At 42.5% G+C, this 23,614-nt stretch overlaps 1 protein-coding gene across 4 annotated transcripts in view; it reads right to left on the reverse strand.

The window, feature by feature from the left end:
• Positions 1-23,614, reverse strand: part of EFCAB6 (EF-hand calcium binding domain 6) — a 304,195-nt gene that overhangs the window by 279,561 nt on the left and 1,020 nt on the right. For 3 of the 4 annotated variants that reach the window (XM_031934644.1, XM_031934643.1, XM_031934645.1), the window contains exon 2: positions 20,813-20,949. The exons of the other annotated variant lie outside the window; for it this stretch is intronic. The gene's annotated coding sequence lies outside the window, so the exon portion shown is untranslated. The remainder of the gene's footprint in view (positions 1-20,812; positions 20,950-23,614) is intronic. 4 annotated transcript variants of the gene reach the window in all.

Here is a 23,614-nt window from a genome sequence, read left to right on the forward strand (position 1 = left end):
ACACACACACACACACACACACACACACACACACACACACACACACAGTTTCCTATCAGGTTCCATGTATTAAATGCAAGCGCAAAGTTATTTAATATTCAAAAATAGATGGATGTGGATGGTACTATACAAGTATACAGAATCAGACTAGATGATGCTTCTGAAGTCCTCAATTTGAAGAATCTCAGAGTTTATAGGGTTGAAGAAATGAAGAAGAATTTTTTTTGATGTGCAAGAAATCCACATTGGCTAGTACTTTGCTTTCCCTTTCTGGGCAGGCACCCACTCTGCCTTACACTGTACAGTCTAGAGACCCGTCTTATTTGCCACAGTCGGGTGGCAGGCCCTGTAGGTAAGTACCACCCCACGGCTTATACCATAGGAGCCCTAGAGCCTCAGCAATCCCACACACATCTTTCTTGGGCTGGATTAATTTAACTGAATTGAATCATTACAGAGGTAAACTTCCAGAATTACAGTGAAAAACATAGCTTGGTATGTGTTCACACAGTCAACACATATTTATTTAGTTCCTTTCTAGGAGTCCAGATATCAGTGAACAAAATAGGTAAACTATTAGACCTTGTGGATCTTATACTGTAGAAATGGAAGGCAGACAATAAACAAATTAATCATACAAGTGAATCAGGTCTATGGAGACCACTGGAGCAGAGAAGAATAGAAGATATTAAGCAAAGATCTAAAGGAGACCGAGAGGGGAACCATGCAGTTAGGAGGACAAGAAAGCAACAGGCAGCCAGATGAAGGACAGCCTTGCAGGCCAGTGTGAGGCTTGGCTCTTACTGTGATATCTGACATGTGAAGCCTTTGGGGGTTAGTGCAGAGGAGATGATCTGGCCTCTGGGTTAAAGGAATACCTCTGGCCGTATGTCATGAATAGGCTTACAGGTGCAAGGGAGGAAATGAAGACAATTAGAAGTCTACGGCAATAATCCATGCAAGAGAAGACAGTGGCTCAGACCATGAGGTTTTTGTAAAAGTATTGAGAAGTGATCAGATTCCAGCCATATTCTGAAGGAGGAGTCCATCATACTCTGGTAGATTTGATTCAGCATGCAAAAGAAAGGTTGGATGGAATGGCCATTACCTGAGATGGGAAAGACTGCAGGTAGAACAGGTTTACAGAAGATCAAGACTTCCATTTTGGACATTCAAGTTTAAGATGCCTGTTGGGTATCCAGGTAGATATACTGAATAGGTCACTGAATATGTGAGTTTGAGTTCAGGGGACAGATTGGGGCTGAAGATAAAAGTTTGAGAATCCCAGCACTTTGGGAGGCCAAGGTGGGCAGATTGCTTGAGCTCAGGAGTTCAAGACCAGCCTGGGCAATATGGCAAAACCTTGTCACTACAAAAATACAAAAATGAGCCAGGTGTGGTGGTGCACACCTATAGTCCCAGCTACGCAGGAAGCTGAGGTGGGAGGATTGCTTAAACACAGCAGGTGGAGGTTGCAGCGAGCCGAGATCACACCATGGCACTTCAGCCTGGGTGATAGAAGTGAGACTCTGTCTCAAAAAAAAAAAAAAAACAAGTTTCGGAATTGCCAAAATATCATGTATATAAAGGCATGATACGAGATAATCTCATCAAGAAAGTAGGTATAAAAAAAGAAAATGTCAAAGGGCTGAGACTTGGGGCCCCCCAACATTCACCACTGAAGGAGATGAAGAAGAACCAGCAAAGGAGACTGAGAAAGACCAGAGGCCACAGTCCTAGAAACCATGAGAAGAATAAGTTCTAAGAAGGAGGGTTGATGGTGAGTGTCAAATGCCACAGGAATAAGGGCTTTGGTTTGAGTGAGCCCTATAGGCACCACCGAGGACCCTGATAGTAACAGTGTTGGGGGAATTTGTGTAAGTGAGTTCCTGAACAGTGAAGAGGAGAACGAGCGACAGTAAATAGAGACAGCAGTTGGAAAGAACTCTGCTGTAAGGGGGAGAAACAGTAGAGCTGAGAGACAGTGTGATGACGTCTCGGGAGACATTTCTTCAAGACGGGAGAATCAGCAGCATGTTTGAACACTCGTGACGGCAACCTAGTAGCAGGGCAAAGAGAAATGCAGCAGGAGAGAAAGATGAGCTTTGCTGGTTCCCACGGTTGGCCAATGGAGATGGGATCTCATGGACAAGCAGCAGGATGAGCCTTCATGGTGACAAAAGAGAAGCTGGAGAACGTGGACTCGGGTGTGGTGATGGGAGCTTGTGGCAGCTCCCTTCTGATTCTGTTTTCTCCTTGAACTAGGAAGTCAGGTCATCAGCAGTGAGTGACGCTGGGGAGAAGTATCTTAAGATTGAGATCACAGGACACAGAATGACACACTGTCTAGAAGAGAAGGCAAGTCGGGGAGTGGGAGAAGTGAAGTGACAGCCAGGGAACTGTAAGAGCCATCTGAGGTTCATGGACACGAACCTGTGGTTGTGTGTTTTTCTCCAGCCATGCTCAGCAGCAGCATGGGTAGGCACAAAGTTGGGTTTAATTTGGACCAGGGTCTTGACAGGCAAGTGTGATACCACAAGTCAAGGGTGTGTGCAAGGGAAGTGGAGATGTGCACATTTTGGCCAGGAAGGAGCACCAAGGGTGATGGGAATTATCTGTGTAGCTGAAATAATAAAACAAGATTGAAGAAATTAAGAGACAAGAAACTCAGCCTGATGAGGAATTTTGAGAAGGCAAATACGTTATCTAAGTCAATTATTTATTGGGGACTCGCAGAGTCAAGAAATGTGCTTAATATTTATGAAACTTAGTTATCATTTAACTCTTCCCACACCCAGTTATTCTTCTTCCCACATCATAGGTGAGGAAATCGATGTTCAGAGCAGGCCTGTGACTTGCCCTGGGCTACATGACTGCGGAGTCCCAAGGCTGGAGACTAAGCCTCTCTCTTCTAGAACCAGGAGACATGCTCTTCCCCGATATCAAGTTCACATGGTTGTCAATGACCAAAGCTTTCCTGTCTCTTTTTACAAAATTAATAACACGTTCCTTCAGAGCAGCCGAAATTCACTGGCTGCCCAGGGTTGTGTGATGGGGACACTCAGTCTCGCACATTACCCGGCTCTCTAAGCACGTGGGGAACATCCACTGTTACTGCATTCCTTGTTGCAGTGATTGCTGATGCACAGAACCGTTCTCTTTATTTTACCCATAAATTCACTTCCTAATAACAATAAGGCATGCCAGGGCTTTGGCCTCATGCCTTATTACACCACCTGAGGAGTAAGATAATCACCCGGAAATGCACTGCCTGTTGTGCATTTTATTACTTGAATACAAAGTGATTCAATTCAAGAAACACTTAGTTGGAGACAGCATGAAAAAAAAAAAAAAATCATATGAAAAGTAATTCCTCCTAATGCCACAGAGTACACTGCAGGGAATAATCCTCTTCCAGCGGGAGAACGGTCTGGGTGACCTGTTGGTCTCCTCTAGTTCTAATTTCTACCACTTGCGGGATCATAAAAGCTAGTGAGACTTCAATTACAATACGAAGATTCCAAAGGGCCAAATCTGGATAGTTCTGAAAATGGAGCCTATTGTGTGTTCTACTTAAACATTCTTGGTATAAGCATTTTCTAAGCAACCATTCTCTCAACCATCCATTCTTCAGCAAACACTGTAGGCCACGCATCGGCTAGGGTCTAGGAAGAGAAAGAGAAACACAACCCACCCTGACCCTCTCGTCACTCACCATTTAATTCAGAATGTTAAAGAAAATGGCAATATGTTGTAAAAAGGAAAGAACAAGGCATCCCCGCAGCATCTCCAGCTAATACTACTGTGGCCTGGAGAAATTCAGCACTGCTCTGTGGGGTACCTGTCTGGCTAGAGGGGGTGAGAGTGTGAACTCTATCACTGTATCTCCAGGGTCGGATTAAAGACTTTTCCCAGCAGACACCATCCATCAGTTCATCTGAAGGGGAGAAAGAGCTATTCCATTTGTAGATTCCTCAAGCAGAAATAACATGATTTTTTATTGTTATTAATACCATTGTTTTTAAATGCATTTATTTTCCTTTTTTAAAAATGCCTTTGCAAAGGGCCGTGAAAGCAAGCATGTAGCTTTAAAATAGTGGTTCTCAAAGTGTGGTGCCTGAACCAGCACTCTGAGACCTTTTTTCAGATATGTACATTTCCAGGCTCCACCCAGATAAACTGACTCTCTGGGGGTGGGGCCCAGCCATCTGTATTTAATAAGCTTGAGATCAGTGCTTTAGAAGAACCCGAAGTTGATTGATAAGTATGAGTTTATAGTTTTTGCCTTTAAAGAGGTTAATATGTAAAGTTTCCTACTTTATATCAAAATGAAGTTAAAAGACAGCTGCAGACATTACATTTAGGTGCTTCAACTAGCAATAAATGAGCATCTATTTTGCTGGGCACTGGGTGTTATCTCATTTAATCATCAACCATATGACAACCTTGTGAGTTAGACACTATTATCCATATTTTTAGAGATGGAAAAATTAAACGCCAGAGAGAAAATGCCAAATTTACTCAGTGACAGTGAAGCCAAGACCCAAACTCCGCTGAATTTAATCCTTGGCTTTTTGTCCAATTGTGCCAGCATGTATGTGTGTATATGTATTTGCCTACATGCATGTGAGTGATTTGTGTGTATTCTTATGTAAACAGATAAGAGTAATGAAGTTTTCGTATATTTGATATGGCAATAAGAAAATCCGTGTATCAATCCATAAGAACGGATAACTTGAGTTTGCAAAATGGTTTAACAATTCCACAACCTACTTGAGAATGTGTAGAAAATTAAAAGCAAGTCATCTACATACATTTCTAATCAAATATGAGGATTCCAGCATTCGTGCCACCAACATTTGAAGACCAGTCCCGCCTCCCCCATTCCAGTCTCATACTGCCTTAGTATCTTCGACAGACTCTACTGGCAACCCCTAGTCTATTGTTCTAAACATAGGAATTATAAGAATGCAAGTTGATTTACAAATATATTCCAAATGATAGGGTATCACAAAAAACAATTTAGCCAGTCATCTGAATTCAATTTAGCAGAAAAATCTGAGCTTATAAACTGACCTGCCTCCACAGCTAGGCAACACTATGGCCACACGTTTGGGACGCAGCCTCCCTCCACCAAGGGGCTCCCCAGGCCCTGTACAGCCCCTTGCCCTGCCCGAACCTCATCGTCACAGACAGTCTACCCTCGCACACTGCAAGACCCACCCCTACAAACCTAGAAATCAAATGAAAAACGTAACGAACCGCGCAACGTTAATAGATTTTAATGGAGTAGGATATCACTGCTACAACTGGTAACTAGAAAATACGTAGAAACATCAAAACACATTTAGGACAATGTCAAGAGAACAAATACAGTGCGGCATACACTATGAACACAATGATATAAAAATGGATTGTCACAAATGGACAGGGACTAGAATATATGACAAAAATTGCTACCTGGGGATGATGGAGACGTTGATCTTTTTATGTTAAATGTTCTTTAATAAGTGTGTCATGGCATGTTCTAGACATCACGCCTACCAGTGCCCACTAGGCAGGACAGGAGCTGGCTCCTGCCCACGTCTCCCCTGTCATGGCCCCGTGGGTCACTCGGCCCTGCTCCGCCCTGGCCGATTCCTCTGCCTTGAGACCTCCTGGAACATCACCTTCTGGAGAGGCTTCTCTGAACACCCAGCGTCCTCCCTGCAGAGTCTCTCACACAGCCTGCACTTCCCCAGCACTGCACATACCCCAACTTGGCATTATACTTTTAGTTGGGAAATTAACTCCATGGTAGGCTCTACAAAATAAAAGGGTGTGTTTACACCACTCTACCCCCAGGCCCAGAGTACTCGGCACGTAACTGCTGCTCCAAATTACTGACAAATAAATGGTTTCCACAGCCCTGCCATTCAGACAGCACTCGCCTCCCAACACACACTACACACTCACCACACATACACCACACATACACATACACACACCACCTTCATCACACACATGTACCACATACAACTCATCCCCCACAGAAACACACACACATACCACAGACCACTTACCCCCCACAGACACACATACCACACACACAGAATAGCACACATGCACACCACATGTCCTTCTATTCCTGTATTTTATTGAAGAGTCTCTCTTCTTCCCACCATTCAACGTAAAAGTTTCTACGCCATCCACGATTCCTCACTCAACCTCCTACTGAGAACTGGTGGCCAGGGTCAGCCAGGTTTCTTTAATGAGCACCCTCGACCCCATGACTGTTCAGTGTCTGTCTTCCCTGTCGGATCATTGATGCCGTGGGAGCCAGGGTCGGGTTTCACCGTGTGCCCAGCGCGTCATCCTCCAAAAACCGATGAATGTTACGTTGAACCAAATTAAGTAATTGTGTTTTGTATTAGTTCACACTAGCTTGAATGTCTTGCTGCCCCAAATACAGAGCATATAGAAAAAACCTTATACTGTTTTGTTTGTAATACTCTTTATCGTGGATATAAAAGTCTAATTTCAGGAGCTATCTCAGAAATTCACTATTACCTCATGAATATTGTCAGACCCACCACACCTGATGTGATGACAGACACAGATACGGCAACTGAGAAAAAACAAGTCATGTCAGAAACACTGACCACAAGCGTGCTGTCAAACATCTCAAAACAGTTTCACTCGAAGCCTTTTAAAGTGTAAGAGCTGGCGACAATTACGCTCTCTCTCTTCTCCTATAAGCAGACAAGGAGTGCTGAGCACATCCTATTTATAGTCAAGCCAAGTCTAAGCAAGACCTCAGCTCCTGCAAAGTTGCAAGTTTCCCAGTTTCAGGGTTCAGGAACTAGAAGTCTTGCTGCTGCTGCCACCTATCGCAGGAAATGTGAATCTCGGCTTAAGAAAAGCTGGATTGTCGAGTGGGCCCTGCTGTCCCACAGTGACAAGGGTGGAATCATTCTCTGAACTCACTGCAGTTGTCTAGTATTTCCATTCATGCTGAGCACCAAATTAAGGTCATCCACTGTTAAAACGTGCAAGCCAATGCTTGCTGATGTGATATATATGAGAACGCTTACAACATTTCGGCACAGGAGTCAGCACTTAGTAAATGCTTGTTGCCTGGATGACGGACACAAACCAGATAGAAGTGGCAATGGTAACACGATCAACTTTTAAAGCACCTTTCTCTTGAGACCTGAAGCCATGCACAATGACCTGTCTACTGTGCAAAAGCGACATCAGTGAGCACAGACGCTCAGGGAGGAGGAGCATCTCACCTGGCTTTGGTACTGCCTGAGAGGGTGCTGTTGCCTTTGGGAGCATTTGTTTTGGTGCTATTTTGTTTCATTACCTTCAAGATAAAGTATTTCTGACTTTGGGGATTCTGAAAAATAAGAGAGCAATGGGGTTAGCACAGATTGGCTGACAGATTTTCTTATTGGGCCTATGCAAGCTATAAGAATGGAGCCTTTGGGTTTGTCAAACGATCCAATGATTTGCAAGCTACTGGAGAACTGTGTAGAAAACCTTAGGCAAATCACGTGAATTTCACACTAAATTGTAGGATTCCTGGGTGGAGGGATTTTATGTGACCACTGTATGAGTACTACTTCTCTTTCCATGTCTCAATCCAATGCGCGCGCACACACATACATACATACACATACACACACCCCTACTGTGGTCCCTTCTGTCTTCCTCACAACAACCAGCATAATCATTTCAAATGCTGATGTCTTTGTGTTACTTCCTTGCTTAGAACACTCCAGTTGCCTCCTAGTGCTCTTAGAACCAAGACCAAAGTCCTTGGTGTCTTTGTGGCTGCAGCACGGGCCCTCCCCTGCTTCTCTGCTGCCACCCTCCCCTGGCTCCCTCTGCCTCAACCACACCGGCAGTCCCTCAAATGTGCTCATTCCCAAGCAAGGGTTTTTTTCTCTTCACCTGCTGTAACCTCTACGTAGACCACCTATCCCTGGCCCCTCTGACTAATGTGTCCTAACAATCAAGAGTTCCCACACTTGAGTGGACATGAGGATCACCTGGAGGGCTTGTTAGAAACAGATTGCTGGGCCCACTCCAGATTCCCATTCCAGTCCTGGGTCGGGGTGAGGCCTAAGAATTTGCATTGCTGGCTGGGCGCAGTGGCTCACGCCTATAATCCCAGCACTTTGGGAGGCCGAGGCAGGTGAATCACGAGGTCAGGTGTTTAAGACCAGCATGGCCAAGATGGTGAAACCCCATCTCTACTAAAAATACAAAAATTAGACAGGCGTGGTGGCGGAGTGCCTGTAATCCCAGTTACTTCGGAGGCTGAGGCAGAGAACTGCTTGGACCCAGGAGGTGGAGTTGCAGTGAGCCAAGACTGTGCCACTGCACTCTAGCCTGGGCAACGGAGTGAGACTCTGTCTCAAAAAAAAAAAAAAAAAAAAAAAAGAAAGAAAGAAAGAAAGAAAGAAAGAAAGAAAGAAAAGAAAAGAAAAAAAAAGCAGGGTGTGGTGGCTCAAGCCTGTAATCCCACCACTTTAGGAGGCTGAGGTAGGCGGATCATGAGGTCAGGAGATTGAGACCATCCCGGCTAATACGGCAAACCCCCGTCTCTACTAAAAATACAAAAAAATTAGCCGGGTGTGGTGGCAGGCACCTGTAGTCCCAGCTACTCAGGAAGCTGAGGCAGGAGAATGGCGTGAACCCAGGAGGCGGAGCTTGCAGTGAGCCGAGATTGTGCCACTGCACTCCAGCCTGGGTGACAGAGCAAGACTCCGTCTCAAAAAAAAAAAAAAATACACGATGCAGCTGGGAGCAGTGGCTCACACCTGTAACCCCAGCACTTTGGGAGGCCAAGGCTGGAGGATCGATTGCTTCAGGCCAAAAGTTCAAGACTAGCACGGGCAACATAGTGAAACCGCATCTCTACAAAAAAAAATTAATTACCCAGGTACGGTGGTGTGCCTATAGTCCCGGCTGCTCAGGAGGCTGAGATGGGAGGATCACTTGAGTCCAGTAGTTCCAGGTTGCAGTGAGCTATGACCACACTGCTGCACTCCAGCCTGGGTAACAGAATGAGAACCTGTCTACACACACACACACACACACACACACACACACACGTACAACATCAAATTATACATGTGTTAAAATTTCATAGGACTAGTCACCAAGGAAAAAGATAGGCACACTGGTAAAAACTAGCGAAATGTGAGTAAAGTCTTTAGTTAGTATTGACTTTAGTTAAATTGATGTTGAACCAATGTCAATTTCCCAGTTTCAGTAATTATACTACGGTTATTCTGTAAGATATTATCACTGGGAGATGCTGGAAGTACACAGGAACACAGAACTAATTTTATAACTTTTATGTGAATCTAACATTATTTCAAAATAAAGTTTTTTTAAAAACATGCAATAATCCGGTTCCAAAATGGCAGCATAGAAGCAAGCTGGCTTCACTCCCACCTGAAAACCAAAAGTAAATATACAGTGCCAACATTATCACCAGGAATATTCCAGAATTCTCCTATGAAGATGAAACAGATCTTGGGGCCACAGCTCTGAGGGGACAGTAAGAGAATTCAACTTCCACATCCACAACACCCCTCCCCCCATTCTGCCTGGCACCAAGCCTGCAAAGAAATTTTCCCCCAATTCACTGTTTCTACACTGAGAAAAGTGAGGCTGAGGTGGACAACCAGCTTTTCCACCATTCTGGGTTCCCTGGCAGGAGACCTGTCCCTGCCTTAATCCATCACAAGTGCCTGAAGGGAGAAACATCCCGGAGGACAGAAAGAGGTAAAGAGGTAAAGAGGGGGAGGTGGGACTACCATCGCCACCTCTTGAAACTCTGCTCTATAACTCAACAAAAGGAGACACCAAATCAGAGTGGCTTTTCAGCAGGCACATGCTGGTCCCCTGGACACAAACCCTAGCCAGTCTTCCCACACTGCTGGGACATGCCCTTTAGGACACTCCCCTCCAATTCAGGAAGGGCAGCATCCCAAGTAGTTACTAGAGACAAGGTGAACCTGAGCTCAAGGTACCAACAACTACAGCAGAAAAGGAGACAGCAAGCTAGCAGTAAAGAACCTCTAAGAAAATATATCCAACGAAAACAAAACAAAAAAATCCAGAGAAGACTGGAATACATAACTATCCTTCAATGCAAAAACACAGATGTACGTCCACAAAAAACAGCAGCAAACAGGGAATCATGATTTCTCCAAGCAATCAAAGCAAGGAACTGGTAACTGGTCCTAATGAAACAGTGGTATTTGAGCTGTCTGTCCAAGAATTCAAAAGAGCAATTTTAAGGAAACTCTGTGATTTCCAAGATAACACAGAAAATCAATTCAGAACTTTATCAGAGAAATTTAGCAGAGATTGAAATCATATTTTAAAAAATCAAGTGGAAAACTTGGAACTGAGAAATACATTTGCTGAACTGAAAAATTCATTAAAGGCTACCAACAGCAGAATGGATCAAGAAGAGGAAAGAATCAGTTAGCTTGAAGACAGGCTATTTGAAAATACACTCAGAGGAGAAAAATGAAAAAAAGAACAAGAAGCAATGAAGATTTTCCTCAAAAGATGAAATTTTAAAAAATTATTGGTATTCAAGGGAATTGAGCAAGAGCAAGGGGTACAAAGCTTATTCAAAGAAATAATAACAGAAAACCTTCCAAAACTTGAGAAAGATATAAATATCCAGGTACAGGAAGGTCAGAAAACAACAAACAGATTTGACCCAAATAAACTATTCCAAGGCAAATAATAAACTGTCAAGTCAAGAACAAGAGAGAATCCTAAAAGCAGCAAGAGGGAAAAAAACAAGTAACATATAAAGGAGCTCCCATTCATCTTGCAACAGACTTCTTAACAGAAATCATACAGCCAGGAGGGAAGGCAACAAATTTTCAGAGTTCTAAAAGAAAAGAAAAAAAACTGTCATCCAAGAATATTATATCCAGTAAAGTTATTCTTCAACTATGGAGGAGAGATAAAGGATTTCCCAGACAAACAAAAGTTGAGAGAATTCACCACCATCAGACCTGTCTTACAAAAAATGCCAAAGGAATTCAATCTGAAAGAAAGAAAACACTAACATTCAGAAAAAACAAAACTAAAGATATAAAACATGCTGGTAAAATTAAGTACACAGACAAACTTGGGATACTCTAATACTGAAATTGTGGTGTGCAATCTACTCATAACTCTAGCATGAAGCCCAAAAGAGAAATTTCTTAAAAATAGTAATAGAGGCCGGGTGGGGCGGCTCACACCCGTAATCCCAGCACTTTGGGAGGCCAAGGCAGGCGGATCATGAGGTCAGGAGATCCATACCATCCTGGCTAACACAGTGAAACCCCGTCTCCACTAAAAAATACAAAAACTTAGCAGGGCGTGGCGGCGGGTGCCTGTAGTCTCAGCTACTCAGTAGGCTGAGGCTGGAGAATGGCGTGAACCTGGGAGGCAAAGCTTGCAGTGAGCCGAGATCGCGCCACTGTACTCCAGCCTGGGCGACAGAGCAAGACTCCATCTCAAAAAAAAAAAAAAACAGTAATAGCTACTGCAACCTGTTGAGATGGGTAATATAAAAGTATGTAAATTGAGACAACTAAAAGTCAAAATGTGGGGCAGATAGAATTAGTGTAGAGTTTTTTTTCATTTTTTGTTTGTTTATATTCTTTTTTGTAACCTAAGATGAGCTGTCATCTTTTTAAAATAATTTCTTATATCTATAAGATGTTTCTGTAAGCCTCATGGTAACTATAACGCAGAAACCTAAAAAGCAATGAATTAAAACATACTACCAGAGAAAATCACTTAACCACAAGGGAAGACAGTAAGAAAGGAAGGAAGGGAAGACTTATAAAACAAACAGAAAAAAGCAACAAAACAGCAACAGTAAGTTCTTACTCATCAATAATAACACTCAATGTTAATTGACTCAGTTCTCCAATTAAAAGGCATAGAGTGGCTGAATAGATTAAGAAACAACACCCAACAATATGCTGCCTACAAGAAACCCACCTCACCTATAAAAACACACACAGACTGAAAGTGAAGGAATGGAAAGGATATTCCATGCAAATGAAAACCAGAATACGAGCAGGAATAGCTTTACCTGTATCAGATAAAATAGACTACAAATCAAAGATTATCAAGTAGTGTGAAGAAGAGGTGAGATGTCCCCTGAACTGACAAGAGGCCGTGTGGTGCTACATCCTGCACCCAGCACCGACATCCCACTGCCATCATCACCATGCCCAAGAGAAAGGTTGAATAGGACATGAAAGAAGATAAAACCAGCTGGGTGGCTCACACCTGTAATCCCAGCACTTTGGAGGCTGAGGCAGGTGGATCACCTAAGGTCAGGAGTTTGAGACCAGCCTGGCCAACATGGCAAAACCCTATCTCTACTAAAAATACGAAAAATTAGCTGGGCATGATGGGGAGCGCCCATAATCCTAGCTACTTGGTGAGGCTGAAGCAGGAGAATCACTTGAACCCTGGAGGCAGAGGTTGCAGTGAGCCAAGATCACACCACTGCACTCCAGCCTGGGCAACAGAGCAAGACTCTGTCTCAAAACAAACAAAAAAAAAGATAAAACCAAGATGAAGGACAAATCACAGAGATCTGCAAGCTTGTCTGCTAAACCTGCTCCTCCAAAGCCAGAGCACAAGCCTAAAAGGGCCCCTACAAAGAAGACAGAGAAGGTACCCAAAGGGAAAAAGGGAAAAAGGGTAAAGCTGATATTGGCAAGGAGGAGAATAACCTTGCACAACATGGAGATGCCAAAACAGACCAGGCACAGAAAGCTGAAGGTGTTGGAGATGCCAAGTGAAGTGTGTATATTTTTAATAACTGTGTACCTCTGATGACTGTACAGTTTGAAATACTATTTTAATCAAGTTTTATAAAAATGGAGAAGCTATATGGTTAGCACCAGAACACTTCATTGTTGCCTTTTGGGGAAGGAGCACATGTCACTAATAGAATGTCTTCAAAACTAGACTGATGTGGAAAAAACACCTTTCACTTCTAGTTTTGAGAGACTTCCTCTTGGCTCCCACAAGGAGGGATTTCCTGGCTTTGACACACATAGCCCCTTTAGCACGAAAGCCTTAAGGAGGGGAAAACAAATTAAATTTTATGTCCTCCTCTTTTCTCTTTCCACCTTTAGCACAGACTTAACTCCCTTAAACCGAGATACCTGTTGGGACCTGACCCTCAATAACTGGTTATCAGTGTGTCAGGCAATCTGGACTTTCCAGTGAGGCCACTGAGATGGTGCCCCTCAAAAGAGCAGCAGTTCTCTTTCTAGGTTGTGGATCTTCAGATAAATTCTCCCATTTTCATTTCACTTCCTGAAAGTCATGGTTGGCTCATGAAAAGTTCTTCAACCCTCACTCTAAACTTTCCCTGTACAGAGCATCAAATGAAGACTTCATAGGGTTTGATAATGGCTTTCTGATTTTTGGTAGTCCATTGAAGAAGGGAGTTTGAAAGTTGTTAAATACTGTTAACGATTGTCTGCCCATGTCCTGCTTAAATACCATGATTGGTTATGAAAAGTATCTTTAAGGCCGGGCACGGTGGCTCAAGCCTGTAATCCCAGCACTTTGGGAGGCCGAGACGGGCGGATCACGAGGTCAGGAGATCGAGACCATCCTGGCTAACACGGTGAAGCCCCGTCTCTACTAAAAATACAAAAAAACTAGGTGGGCGAGGTGGCGGCCGCCTGTAGTCTCAGCTACTCAGGAGGCTGAGGCAGGAGAATGGCGTAAACCCGGGAAGTGGAGCTTGCAGTAAGCTGAGATCCGGCCACTGCACTCCAGTCCGGGCGACAGAGCAAGACTCCGCCTAAAAAAAAAAAAAAAAAAAAAAAAAAAAGAAAAGTATCTTTAATAAATCTGGGTAAAATCAAAACCTATCAAAAAACAAAAAGAAGATCACTATATAAAGGGATCAATTCAGCAAGAAGATATAACAATTATGAATATATATGCAAGCCATGCCAGAGCTCACAAGGACCTAAAGTTAAATATTACTAGATCTAAAAGGAGAGACAGATTGCAATACAATAATATTAGGGTACTTCAAAACACTTCACTCTCAATTATAAATAGATCATCCACATAGAAAGTCAACAAAGAAACACTGCCATTAAACTACAGACTAGACCTAATAAGGCTAACTGATATTTACAGAACATTTCACTCACTGCTTCAGAATACACATTTCATTTTCTTTTTCTTTCTTTAGAGATGGGGTCTTGCTATATTGCCCAGACTGGACTCAAAACTCCTGGGCTCAAGTGATCCTCCCCTCAGACTCCCAAGTATTTAGGATTATAGACACACACCACTGTACCCAGCTAGAATACATATTCTTTTCATTAGCACATGGAATATTCTCCAGAATAGACTACAACTTAGGCCACAAAACAAGTCTCAACAAATTCAAAAAAGTAGAAATCATATCAAATATCTTTTCTGATCACAATGGGATAAAACTATAAATCAATAACAAAAGGAACCTCGGAAACTCACAAATACATGGAAATTAAACAACATACTCCTGAATGACCAATGAATCAATGAAGAAATTAAGAAGGACATTTTAAAATTTCTTGAAATAAATGAAATGAAAATCCAACACACCAAAGTCTATGTGCTACAGCAAAAGCAGTACTAAGAAGGAAGTTTATAATAATAAATGCCTATGTCAAAAAAAATAGACTTCAAAGAAACAATCTAATGATGCACTTCAAGGAACTAGAAAAGCAAGAACAAACCAAACCCAAAAGTAGTAGAAAGAAAGATATTATAAAGATCAGAGGCTGGATACGGTGGCTCACACCTGCAATCCCAGCACTTTGGGAGGATGAAGTGGAGGATTGCTTGAGGCCAGGAGTTCAAGACCAGCCTGGGCAATATAGCAAGACACCACCTCTACAAAAACTTTTTTTAAAAAATTAGCTGGGAATGGTGGTGGCAAGCACCTATAGTCCTAGCTACTCAGGAAGCTGAGGCAGGACTGCTTGAGCTCAGCTGTTTGAGGCTGCAGTGAGCTATGATCCTGCTACTGCACTTCAGCCTGGACAACAGAGCCCTGTCTCAGAAAAAAAAAAAAAAAAAAAAAAAATCAGAGGATAAATAAACACAATTGAGACAAGAAAAAAATACAGAAAATCAATGAAACATGAGTTGGTTTTTTGAAAAGATAAAGTCAACAAACCTTTAGCTAGACTAAGAAAAAAAAAAGAAGCCCCAAGTTGGAAAGGAAGAAGTCAAATTAGCCTTGTTCACAGGTGATGTGATCTTATATTTAGAAGAAAAACCAAACACTCCACCAAAAACCTGTTAGAACTGACAAATTCAATAAAGTTGCAAGATGCAAAGTCAACATACAAAAATTGGTGCCATTTATACACACCCACAGCAAACAAACTAAAAAAGAAAGCAAGGAAGTAAACCTATTTACAATAGCTACAGAGAATATAACAGCTCTGTATAAATATAATTTATACAGAATATAAATATTCTCTGTACAATAGCTACAGAGAATATTTCACGAAGTGAAAAACTGATACAAGGAAAACTATAAAACACTGATGAAAGAAATTGAAGAGGACATCAACAAATGGAAAGGTATTTCATGTTCATGGATTGAAAGAATTAACGTTGTTAAAATGGCAATACTACCCAAGGCAATTTACAGATTCAATGCAATCCCTACCAAAATACCAATGGCATTCTTCATAGAAATAGAAAAAAAAAATCCTAAAATTTACATGGAACCACAAAAGATCCCTAGTACAGAAACCAATCCTGAGCAAAAAGAACAAGGTGGAAGGCATCACACTACATGACTTCAAAATTTACTACAGAGCTATTGCTATCAAATCAGCATGTCACTGGCATAAAAACAGACACAGAGAACAATGGAACAGAATAGAAAACCCAGATACAAATCCACACGTTTACAGCCAACTCATCTTTGACAAAGATGCCAAGAACACACAATGGGGAAAGACAGTCTCTTCAATGAACAGTGCTGGGAAAACTGGATAACTATATGTAGAAGAATGACACTAGAGCCCTGTTTCTCACCATACACAAAAATAAAATCAAAATGGATGAAAGACTTAAATCTAAGACTCAAAACCCTGAAACTACTAGAAGAAAGCATTGGGGAATTGCCTCATGACATTAGTGTAAGCAAAGATATTTTGTGTAAGACTTCAAAACCACAGGCAACCAAAGCCAAAGTAGACAAATGGGATTACATTAAGCTAAAACCTTCTGCACAGCAAAGGAAACAAGCAGCAAAGTGAAAAGACAACTCACAAAATGGGAGAAAATATTTGCAAACTACTCATCTGACAAAGGATTAACAACTAGAATACATATATAAGGAGTTCAAACAGCTCACAGCAAGTAAACAATCTGATTTATATGTGGGCAAAAGATCTTGGCCGGGCGCGGTGGCTCAAGCCTGTAATCCCAGCACTTCGGGAGGCCGAGACGGGCGGATCACGAGGTCAGGAGATCGAGACCATCCTGGCTAACACGGTGAAACCCCGTCTCTACTAAAAAATACAAAAACTAGCCGGGCGAGGTGGTGGGTGCCTGTAGTCCCAGCTACTCGGGAGGCTGAGGCAGGAGAATGGCGGGAACCCGGGAGGCGGAGCTTGCAGTGAGCTGAGATCCGGCCACTGCACTCCAGCCTGGGCGACAGAGCGAGACTCCGTCTCAAAAAAAAAAGATCTGAATAGGCATTTCTCAAAAGCAGACATCCAAATGGCCAACAGGTATACAAAAAAATGCTTAACATTACTAATCATCAGAGAAATGCAAATCAAAAGCACAATGAGATATTATCTCACCCCATTTTGGATAAAATGGATTTTATCCAAAGGACAGGCAGTAACAGATGCTGGCAAGGATGCAGAGAAAGGGGAACCCTTGTACACTGCTGATGGGAATGTAAATGAGCACAGCCACTATGGAGAATAGTACAGACTTTCCTCAAAAAACTGAAAATAGAACCACCAAATGATCCAGCAATTCCACTACTGGGTGTGTGTCTCCAAAACAGGAAATCAATATATCAAAAAGACATCTGTCCATGTTCATTGCAGTGCAATTCACAATAGCCAAAATAGAATCAACCTAAGTGACCATCACTGGATGAATGGATGAAGAAAACGTGGTACATATACCCAGTGGAATATTATCCAGTCATAAAAAAGAATAAAATTCTGCCATTTGTAGCAACATGGATAGAACTGGAGGTCATTATGTGACATTCTGATTAAAAACTGAGATAAGCCAAGCACAGAAAAGAAGAATGTTGCATGTTCTCACTCGTATGGAAGAGCTGAAAAATTGGATCTCACCAAGATAGAGTAAATTGGTGGTTAGCACAGGCCAGGAAAGGTAGAGGGGAGGAGAGGGTGAAGAGAGGTTGATTAATGGGTACAAATATATGGTCTGATAGAAGAAATAACACCTAGTATTAGATAGATCAGTAAGGTGACTATAGATTACAATAACCTATTGTACATTTCAAAATAGCTAGAAGATAAGAATTTGAATGGTTCTAACATAAAGACAAATATTTAAGGTGCTGGATATCCCAAGTATACTGATTTGATCTTTACAAATTATATGAATGTATTAAATTATCCCATGTACCCTGAACTATGTACATGGATTATGCATCAATAAAAATAAATAAAATTTTTTTTAAGAAAGAAAAAATAGGGCTGGGAGCGGTGGCTCATGCCTGTAATCCCAACACTTTGGGAGGCCAAGGTAGGCAGATCACTTGAGGCCAGGAGTTCGAGACTAGCCTGGCCAACATGGCAAAATCTTGACTTTACTAAAAATACAAAAATTTAGCTGGGCGTGGTGGTGGGTGCCTGTAATCCCAGCTACTCGGGAGGCTGAGGTACAAGAATCGCTTGAACCTGGGAGGCGAAGGTTGCAGTGAGCCAAGATCACACTGCTGCACTCCAGCCTGGGTGACCAAGTGAGACTATCTCAAAAGAAAAGAGAGAAGAAGAGAAGAGAAGAGAAGAGAAAAAAGAAAAGAAGTAATGCTTTTCCAGGGCATAGAGACCTAAATTCAATTTTTTTTTTTTTTTTTTTTTTTTTTTTGAGAGGAGGTCTTAGGCTGGAATGCAGTGGTGCAGTCTCAGCTCACTGCAACCTCACCTTCAGGGCTCAAGTGATCCTTGCACCTTAGCCTCAGCTTCCTGAATAACTGGGACTACAGGTGCGTGCCACCACATCTGGCTAATTTTTGTGGAGGCAGGGTTTCGCCATGTTACCCAGGCTGGTCTCGAACTTCCGGGCTTAAGTGATCCTCCCACCTCAGCCTCCTGAAGTGTTGGGATTACAGGTATGAGCCACCGCATCAGGCCTGAAATTCAAACTCTTAATTGTGGGGTAGAAGGTCGTTCACATAATTAACCACCTGGCTTCAGGCGACCCTTCCAGACGCCATTACCTCCAGGCATGCTACGTTCTCACCCAGTGCTCCCAATACACCACGTAGTTCCTCACTTCTGAGTTTTGGTTCATGCCTGTGCTAGAATTTTCTTCATTCTTTTGCACCTGGCACACTTCAACTACTCTTTCAAGACTGAGGGTATATCCCCTTCCTTCAGGAGGCCTTCCTATTGTCCAAAATTAATCATGCTTTTACAAAGAACTTAAGTCTTATAGGTATGCTTTGCTAATTGTTTCATTTAATAAAGAAAAGAACCAAAAGATAAAAGCCACTCATACTTACATCACTTTGCTGCAGGGCTGCAGATGTGGTGGGTAAAACATGAAGTAGAAGTTCTAATATTCTCCCATCTATTCCTCTAGTCCTACCTCAATTTTCACTTTGATTCTCTGCTTCCAGACCTTTCTGTTGGCCCCTGCTAGACAACAAGTCCCTCCAGTGGACTCCACTTACCTTTTTACACTCAGCATGGCATAGCATGCGATAAGCACCCCATTAATCTTTGCTCTTGATGGACCATAGTTATCAACACTACGACTGCAAGGGATAGAAGCTTAGGCTAATTTTACCCTTGATTTTGAAAGCTAAACAAGGTTCTGAGTAAGACCAAGGCACTGTGAAGAGTTCTGTAGCTCACCCCTGACTTTACACCATCCTCAGCTGAGGTTTTCAAAATAAAGAGGATTTTGAGACATTCATGAATGTGATTACTTCAGAACTTGGTGAGGTATACCCCTAAAATAAGCATCAAGTCACAGACCATCAAATACACTTCTTAACCAGGGGGAAAAACACAATTAGAAGGCTATCTCACTGATATATTTGTTTATTTGCCAGAGAAGTATTGATGTCCAGTTTTAAACACATGCTATTTATATCAGAATCATAACAAAAGTGCCATCCATCTGCCTTGGCATCCAGAGAAAATATAATTCAACACAAGAGTAAAAAGTGTGCACAGCCAAACAGAAATGGCACCAGAAGCAAAAATTGCTGGAACTATATCATGGAGAGGGGTGTGGAAATTATCACTCGACTAAATTGGAAAAAAATTGTAAGCAACACAAAAGGTTTTGGCAGTTAAATCCAAACACTTGAGAAAAATCTTCTTGTCTATACTGATATCAAATGGATGTTCTGTTATATTTTGGGACACATCAACTATCAAGTTCCCTTTATAGCCTTCCGCACACTTCCATATATACATCGGCCATTTACTGAGCATCTACATTCTTGGACACTGGAAAAATCAAAAGCTTTGGCATCAAGCAGGCATAGGGTCAAACTGGCTCCACTATCTACCACAAGAACTTGCAAGTTAATTAACCTCCTCCTAACTCAGTTTCCTCATTTGAAAAAGGGAGATACAGTTGCCTTCCATATCCATGGATTCCACATCCACAGATTCAACCGTGGATGGAAAACATTCAGGAAAAATATGGATGTTGGTGTCTGTATTGAACATGTATGGAGTTTTTCCCTTGTCTCAATGATATGGTATAATGATTTCCATTTACATTGTATTAGGTATTGTAAGTAATCTAAAGATAATTTAAAGCATATGGGAGGATTGTGTAGGTTATATGCAAATACTACACCATTTTATATAAGGGACTTGAACATCCATGGATCTAGGTATCTTCGAGTGGGTGCTGAAATGAATCTCCCACAGATACTGAGGGACAGCTAGAATACATCTCCTTTAAGCAAGTATTCTTAACATGGACTCATGGTCCATGTGTGTGCTTTTGTAGCCCTACAGACTCACTGAGATGCAAAATTGTGTGTCAGATGATTTTTCTAGAGCACTTCTCAAAAGGCAAGTGACCCCAAAATGGTAAATGCCACTGCTCTAAAGGCTGTGGATGGATCACAGGTGATATTCGTGAAGTGCTTGGCACACAGGAAGCTTTAGCTATTTGGTAGCTGCTATTTTTAGGTCCCGAGGATATACAGAAAGATAAATCAGAGCATCGGGCAAAAAAAAAAAAAAAGGCATACGGTTATAGGTGTCACCTCAGAATATCAGAATAAAATAACACAGAAAAAACAAAAAGTGAGTCCAGAAAAAACCCAGCAGGAAGAATTGGCAGGATGGAAACACCAGGAGTGCCAAAGCAGTGAGATGACCGCTGCCCAGGGATACCCAGTGCTCAGGCAGGGGATGGCATATGGCAGGCGCTCAGTGAATAACTGCTAAGTAAACAAATGACCGAAACCAACCCAGGATGCAGGATAACACCATTTACAATGTCCCAGGGGAAAAACTACATTCAGAAGGTGTTATTGAAAACTTACTATTCAGAAATCTTCAATTTCAAATATTCAATTCCCATGCTAGAGTCCACATTCTCTCCCTGAAGAGTGAGGACATTAAGCCCACACTTTTGTCATTGAGCAGTAATCTAGGCCCTTCCAATCCTCTGTGATGAACCCTGTGAGAAATTTATTTTAGAAATAGGTTAGACCTATTTTTCCAGATGAATCAAAAGGCCTTATTTGCCTGGAAAAAATAAATAAATTTTATTACCTTCTATTTTTTTACTTTTATTTTTCCATGAGTTGACAAGAAGCTCCCAGCGGCCGGGCGCGGCGGCTCAAGCCTGTAATCCCAGCACTTTGGGAGGCCGAGACGGGCGGATCACGAGGTTAGGAGATCAAGACCATCCTGGCTAATACGGTGAAACCCCGTCTCTACTAAAAACTACAAAAAAAAAAACTAGCCGGGCGACGAGGCGGGCGCCTGTAGTCCCAGCTACTCGGGAGGCTGAGGCAGGAGAATGGCGTAAACCCAGGAGGCGGAGCTCGCAGTGAGCTGAGATCCGGCCACTGCACTCCAGCCTGGGCGACAGAGCGAGACTCCGTCTCAAAAAAAAAAAAAAAGAAGCTCCCAGCTAAATCTCCAGCCCAACTTTATTAACCATTATAGATGATCTAAGTATTCCTTCTTTCTGATACCTTCCTATTCTGTCTATATTTTTAATGATTCTGATTTACATGTTTCTATTTTACTGCATTGTAGTGATTCTTACACGTCATCTCAGAGCCTTGGCAGGGCTTATAGAGTATATACATATTTGAGAGTGACAGCGTACTCATCAAACACACAAGTGATTATCAGGCAGTCCTGGAGTTGCAGCCATACTCACTACCATTTATCAGCTTTGTTAAGTCCCTTAACCTCTCTCTGTTCCTCTTGCCTTTTGTTTTGTTTTTTTGTTTGTTTGCTTTTTTGTTTGTTTGTTTCGTTTTGGTTTGTCTGTTTTGAGATGGAGTTTTACTCTTGTTGCCCAGGCTGGAGTGCAATGGCGCAATCTCGGCTCACTGCAACCTCTGCCTCCCAGGTTCAAGCGATTCTCCTGCCTCATCTTCTGGAGTATCTGGGATTACAGGTGCCTGCCACCATGCCTGGCTAATTTTTTGTATTAGTAGAGATAGGGTTTCACCATGTTGGCCAGGCTGGTCTTGAACTCCTGACCTCAGGTGATCCACCCACCTCAGCCTCCCCAAGTGCTGGGATTACAGGCGGGAGCCACCGCGCCCAGCCTGTTTTGTTTTTTGAGACAGGGTCTCACTCTGTCGCCCAGGCTGGAGTGCAGTGGCATGATCATGGCTCACTGCAACCTAAAACTCTTGGGCTCAAGTGATCCTCCCACCTTCAGCTACCAAGTAGCTGGAAGTACAGGCAAATGCCACCATAGAGATGGGGGTCTCAATTTGTTGCCTGGGCTGGTCTCAAACTCCTGGCCTCAAGCAATCCTCTTGCCTCAGCCTCCCAAAGTGGTAGGATTACAGGCATAAGCCACCGCATACAACTTGCACTTTTTCATAGCCAACTTGTGAGGACTAAATTTAAAAAGTATGAGGCACCAAACTGTGCTTAGCACATAGTAAGTGTTCAATTAGTACTAGCCAGTAGTAGTAGTAGTAGTTATTGTTGTAGTAGAAATAGAAGTAGTAAAACTGTGGACAAATAGATGGAAAGAAAAAGTAACAAATGGTATCTGAAACAAAGTAAACAAAATAAGCAGTGAAAGATCAAAACCAAAAGTAGAAAATGAAGCTTTTAGTACTGAAGGGGTATCATACTCATGTTATCTCTATTCAGTTTTCTCAAACCTGTTGCAGTTGTTAACAACTGCCTTGTTAACAGCCAGCAGCCTCCCACCAGATTCCTGATCTGGTCAGGCAGCAGGCTATTAAACATCCTCATGGAGCTGGTTCTGTCTCCAGGTGCCAATCAGCTGCAGGGATCACAGCATGGGTGCTATAGAGATCTCTGTATAAGGGGAAGAAGTGGAGAGCTGGAACAGGGCGGTTTTTCCCTGGAGAGTGCAATTTACAGTCTCAGGTAAGCACTTCTTGATAAATATCTATGATCACCTATCATGAACCAAGCATTAAAATGAGCATAGAGGAAAAAGGGAAAGCACAGATAACTAAAATAAAAGCCTCATCCTCAAAGGATCTTTCAATAAGACTGGGTAGGAGGCAAATATCTTCGCATAAATTCAAAGAGGGCATTTCTGACTCACTTTCATATCCCCAGAACTTAGCCAAGTAAACATTCGCTGAATTGAAGGCAATGGATAAAAGACATGAACTGTAGTGTATGAAAGTAGAATTTATTTACAGCATTTCTGTTAAGTCCACCCATTTAGGAGCACATATTAAATTAGGCCAAGGCGGGCAGATCACTTGAGGTCAGGAGTTTGAAACCAACCTGGCCAACATGGTGAAACCCCATCTCTACTAAAAATACAAAAATTAGCTGGGCGTGGTGGCAGGCGCCTGTAAATCCCAACTACTTGGGAGGCCAAGGCACGAGAATCGCTTGAACCCGGGAGGCGGAGGTTGCAGTGAGATGGGATTGTGTCACTGCACTCCAGCCTGGGTGACAGAGCAAGATTCCGTCAGGAAAGAAAAGGAGAGGAGAGAGGAGGGGAGGGGAGCAGAGGGGAAGGGGAGGGGAGGGGAAGGAGAGGGGAGGAGAGGAAGGAAAGAAAGAGGAGAGTAGAGGAGAGGGGAGGAGAGGGAGGGGTGGGAGGAAGGAAGGAAGGAAGGAAGGAAGGAAGGAAGGAAGGAAGGAAGGAAGGAAGG

Source organism: Piliocolobus tephrosceles, chromosome 19 (assembly GCF_002776525.5).
Source record: "Piliocolobus tephrosceles isolate RC106 chromosome 19, ASM277652v3, whole genome shotgun sequence".
Classification (NCBI taxonomy): Eukaryota; Metazoa; Chordata; class Mammalia; order Primates; family Cercopithecidae; genus Piliocolobus; species Piliocolobus tephrosceles.